Raw genomic sequence first — 6,207 nt, forward strand, 5'->3', positions numbered from 1 at the left:
ATTCACAAACACCACATCAACATTTAATATTGTCTGTGAAACAAATCCGTTCCTGTTATCACTTACGTTACGGCAGCTGTAAACAGATTTATTTTGATCCTCTTGATTTCAGAATATGATCATCATCATCATCATCATCATCATCATCATAATAATAATAATAATAATAATAATAATAATAATAATAATTAGAAGAAGACGAATCTAAAAACTGCTCAGTGCACACTGCACTATTTTGGCCGTTTTGTAGCTATGAAATAAATCCAGTGTGTTCATGAATGATGTTCCCTAGATGGTAGAGAATATCAATAGAACACTTTGACATTTATAGGGAACAGGGAGTAGGGCACTATTTTAGAAACAGGGCTGGTTATTTTTGGTGGACAGGAAATATTCTTGCTCACATGCTGCTTTTGGGCAGGGTTTACTATGAATAACATTCAGCATATGTCATTATTATGAAACCTAACTCTGCTTGTTGTTACGTGTCTTCTGTCCACTAGGGGGCAGGGTTTCCTAAGCCATATTTCCAACACCATGCATAAGACAAGTATTTGCTTATCGTTCCTTTCTGAGGCCTGTGTTGAGATGTTAAGATGTAGATAACAGAGCTTTTAGTGGGTTGAGAATACACCGCCAGCCTTTACCCTTTACCCTTTATGAACTGTTTGTTTCTCATGAGACATCATCTGATGGAAAACACACAGTGAACTAAAGGGCTGGCCCTTGACCTGCGTGTGGAATAGAATATGAAGAGCATGTTGCCTAACAAGATGCCGAATGCATGAATGTTTTTTTGTTTTTTTTTGTGTGGCCTTTTCTGACCTTTGAATGCAATTAATGAAGTATATGCTGTGCTTGTGTAAGCGCATATCAATAGGACTAGCTACATGGGTTGTTTTTTTTTTTTTTTTTTTTTTACACACCAGCTGTTTGTCATTTTTCGATTATACTGTAAGTTGATTGCAATCGAAAAATAAAGATAATTCATATAAATATATATATATTTAAAAAGGCTAGTGTGGTGATTTGGTGGCGAGTCTTACTTTTCAAATCGTCATCATTATTAGCGAAGTCACGCTAGGTCTACCCCAGATTTTGAACAAAGTAGGTCACGTGTCAATCTAGTAGCTAGTAAATGAAATCAAATCAAATCGTAATGTGCCATCGAAGCAGATTTATAGGTATAGACAAATGTCAGATCATTGCCTTATGAATTGAATCAAAATGGTATCATATCGAGTGAAATCCTGAGGTATACCGGATTATCCTGGGATTGCGAGGCACAAGACGGGTACTCGTTGTCAATCCACCTGGTGTGTTTTTAGAAGGTGGGAGGAAACCCGAGAACGCGGAGAAAACCCGAACTTACACAAACAGTAACCTGAGCCCAGGATCGGCATCGCTAAACTCTGCACCGCCGATCAGGTTCTTGCGATTATCTCTTTGAAGCCCAAAGGAATCAGTTACCTAAAGGGCAGCAGGCAGCTACGAAAAGCTATATTTAAACCTTCCTTACATCCCTCACTTTGTCACGCCTACCATCAGTTTTATTACAGTTATAGCATATACTATAGTTACTGAAAAATTTGCAGCAGTTATAAAGTAGTAAAATAATAAGATATAATTGCTACATGATAATCCCTGAGCTTAGGTGGATAAAAAAGTGTATCAGGTTTGCCAACAGCATTAAAACCTCAAGTATTTTGGCTTGTACGTCTCGTCTCTCGGAGAGAAGAAGAAGAAGGGAAAAAAAAGCCATCCTGAAACATGAATCTGTGGGAATATGTCACGAAGCCGATGCAAACACAATCCCGATTGTGGCGTTTAATGCTAACTTTGGCCGTTGTTTATTATAGCTAATTACCAAATGCATTAGCTAATGCTCTTCTGAGCAAACCGCACACTTCGAGTGCTTTAAGAAGCACAGTCCAGGACGTACAGGGGCGAGGAAGTGTTTTTGTGTGGGTTGCAAATGGATCCTGCATGTCTCAATCAGTCGTCTCTCTCTCTCTCTCTCTCTCTCTCTCTCTCTCTCTCTCTCTCTCTCTGATCAGCCAGCGGAAGGAGATGAGAAACACCTTATGAAAATATTGTTCCTCTGTCAGTGAAAACAGCGCAGTGGACTGTTGTTGCTCTCGCCGCTGTCTCATAATCCAAACAAAAGAATCTCTGTCATAACACAACCCCTGGGCTCTGCAGCGCTCCAAGGAAAAACAGGCTGTTGACAAGACGTGAGAGAGAAAGAGTATGAGAGAACGGGAGATAGAGAGAGGCACAGAAAGAAAAAGAGATGCTGGTGTTTTATTTGGCGCCATATGTCCATTATTGTCCTCCTATGCACTTACGTTTTTGTTTTCTCGCAGGCGCTTAAATCTCTTTGGAAAAGATCACAGTTTGTGCGCTGACTGATGAATGAGAAGCTACTTATCAAACACAGTGCTCAAGTCTGCTGGAAGGATTATTCGGCCTAGCCGGATTTGGCTCAGGAGGAAGCGTTTTCAGAACAACAACAAATATCGATAATAGTGCATCAGATTGTTGATCATAGCTCTTGGGCTCATCGGTAATAGTATTTGGACAGTGAACGCTCCATTGGAAAGCATGTGTAATTGTCGATATGGGGAAGTTTTCTGTAAGGAGTTTATTGAACAGTTATGGAAGGAGTCTCCAGTGTCAGAGCTTTGAAACAGTCAGAGGTAAAGCTGTAACTTTACATTTTCTGACACAAGTCTTCAGGATGGCGGGTTTTCTGGTTTCTCTGCAACATGCTGGGGATGGGGGGGGGGGCAGGGGGGGGGATTTGACTATATGCAAATTTACATATAGTAATTCTGAAATTTTTTTCCCCCCACAGTCGCGAGCTCATATTGCACAATTTTGACTTCATTTCTCACGATTCTCGCAATTTACACATCCGACTGACATTTAGTGAGGTACAAAGAATACACGGACAAAGCGTGCAAATCATAAAATATCGATATACACAGTGAGAACAACACTCATCAGCTAGTCAAGGCAAGGAAAACCAGACACCAACACATGTTCGGTACCTGAAGTTGGTCACATTTCAAGTACTGCGTCCAGTGGGTGTCTGCATCGCGAGAACAAGTATCAATCGTGAGCTGTTAACTCGAAACTGGGATTAAAAAAGGCAAACTTGTGAACTTCAACTCCAAATGGTGAGAAATAAAATTTTGGGCTTCCATATAACTTGGTATTAACTTCATCTAAGAGAGAAAGCGAGGCTGGTGCGGGAACCGTAGTGAGAACAGGAACTACCTTTTTTTCACCGAGGCGTCATAACGTTAACTGTAACTATAAACGGATAAAAACGATGTGCTGTTGTTGGAAAATAACTTTCTTCCTCCGTTACCAGGTATTACTGACCATTATTCTGTGGATCACTTGCAGCTCAGACGATGGAAGATGCGTTTTCTTACATCAGCCCTAAATTCAGGAACACTGTTCCATAAACCTTTAATAACGCCGACTCGATGGGTGTTTAACTTGACCTATCCTCAGTTCTTGACTTTTTAATTATACTATTATATATAACTTAAAGTATATAACTTATAATAGCATAAATTTTATATATGATAATCATAATGTAATATATAATATAGTGTATTTATTATTGGCAATGTGATGAAACCCCTGCTGGCTGTTAAAGTAAAAAGGTTATTATTATTATTATTATTATTATTATTAATAATAATAATAATAATAATAATAATAAAGCTATTTATTAACTACAACAACAACAACAATAATAATAATAATAATAATAATCAAGCTATTTATTAACAACAACAACAACAACAACAACAATAATAATAATAATAATAATAATAATAATAATAATAATAATAATAATAATACTGTTTTTCTTGTTTGGCCAGTCCTAGTGGTAGGCTTCACCTGCGATGACTTGCATATGGTTTTTATGTATTCCTTTTGAGAATACAGGCATATCATGCATTCTCTATATTTAAGATAATAAAAGTCTAACCACTGTATTCCTAAGCTAAGATAATCGTCATGAGTAATTGTTATTTAAACGATTCAGCCCTGCTTCTGAATAAATGCCGTTTATAATATATACAGACATTTTTACATGTTTACATTTACATGTTAGAAGAAGCATAAAGTCTCTGTTGTAGGCAAAACTCAGGTATGCACACAAACCTGCCTGCTGCATCTCTCTGAAAGATTAAGGTCAAACCTGGAGGCGTTGGGAGACAAGCCAACCCTGAACAACGTGATCTCACACTTCCAACAGACTCCACAGAGTCTCCGCCATTAATTAATTACAATTACAAACAATTATACTCAAGTACCTCGGGTACTGTTTAGGGACACATCACGGAATCTGATCTAAGAGTCCATCCTGCCTTACTAGATCCCCGATCATCTCCATCGTACAGATTTACAGGCTTCAATCCTAACATGACAGTGTGTGTGAAAAGCCTGTAGCAATTAAGCACAAAATATTAAAAAAAGGGAACTGATGAGTAGAAGATTAGATGGTCTGATGATCTATTGAGGTTGTAGCCGTATCTGTGTGAGCCACCGAGGCCCTGAAGAATATACTTGTTTATTCTGAACATAGCGTCCTAGACATGTGATTATAAGAACAAGTACTGAGTAGAAGAACAGTAAAAAGGTAACTAAATCGTGTTCGATTCAATAATTCATTTTAAAGCATCATAATGTTTGGGATAATGTGAGCTTTTACTTCCTTGCATATAATATTGTAGGTGTTACTTCAGAGCGTCACGTATTTATGTAGGCATGGGCGATACTAATCCATTTTAGCGGACTAGCGTACACAATTCTGCTTCGCTCACGCTCATGCAAGCTGGCTGTGCCGTTTATCTTTCTGCCGTAGCTTGGTTACTAACTAACTCGACAGTCTGTAATTCCTGAAAAATGAAATGAAATATTTATGGGTGAAAAGTGTTGTCTGTTTGTTTGCTAGCTAGCTAGCTAACAGACTAGCTGTAAAAAATAATGCTCACAAAATGCTGCCTTTGTATGCTAACTTCGGATAAAATTGAGGAGTACAAAACCCCAGTGTTTGGCACAGTTAAGGTTTTCAAGCACGAATAAAAGTTACTTCTAGGCATTGTAAAAAAAATTTTTTTTAAATAAATAAAAATAAAAACACTTGCTAGTTCATGTCCATCCAGGAATGAAGGCCTAAAAAAACACTGATCAGTTGGTTTAAGGGCCTTAATAATCTTATCAGCTACGGATTTCTTAAGTTCTTCAACATTCAGGCTTTGTATGCTGACAGATTTGTGTGTGTGTGTGTGTGTGTGTGTGTGTGTTAGTTAACTGACTAGCTGACTGATCAACTGCTGCTAGCATGACAAAACAAGCTAAAATATACCTTATAGACCTAGTTTTCACGTTCCGTTGCTTGTTTTTCTCGGTTTTCTCCTTTTCTTTACTTCTTTTCTACTACACGTAACATAGGTCGATAAATCCTTCTCAACGTTGTGAAGCCACGTAGTGCTCCATTTCGTTAGCTGGACATTTCCCACTCTCGTAACACGTCTTTTATTAGTTTCAATGTAATTACTGAATAATTTACTAAATAACGTGCCTAAGCAAATAATAAGCTGGGAGTTAGGTGATGATTAGATGACTGATGATGTCATGTATTAAATATGTTGTATGTCAGATGTGTTATTATACTATTATTATAATACTATCATATTGTAATAGTATAATATAGTGTTGTTATTCTTCTTATTATTATTATTCTTATTCTTATTATTATTCTTATTATTATTATTATTATTATTATTATTAATAATAGTATTGGCCTAATTTGTCCATGCCTGTGATGAGGCCTCCTGCTGGTTGTAAGGCAGGAGTGTATATAGGGCTAGTAGTGATTAGTCATGACTATTAGTGGACTATTACACCTAGTGGCTCAAAGGCTGTGTTCAATAATTGCAGAGGTGTGGGTTTTCTAGTGAGACACTGATTTGTTGGATTACCAGTTGCGTTGCTGCAAGAACAGACATGAAGCCAGAGAGAGAGACACACACACACACACACACACACAAGGAAAGAGAGAGAGAGACAGGAACATTTGGAAAGAAGGTTTCGAGACAGAAAAGACATAGAGTGCTTTTGAACTTTTAGTTATGTCATACATTATGTCCCAAGACTGAAAGAACACCCGCAGGGTTC

This window comes from Ictalurus punctatus, chromosome 26 (genome assembly GCF_001660625.3).
Source record: "Ictalurus punctatus breed USDA103 chromosome 26, Coco_2.0, whole genome shotgun sequence".
NCBI classification, from domain to species: Eukaryota; Metazoa; Chordata; class Actinopteri; order Siluriformes; family Ictaluridae; genus Ictalurus; species Ictalurus punctatus.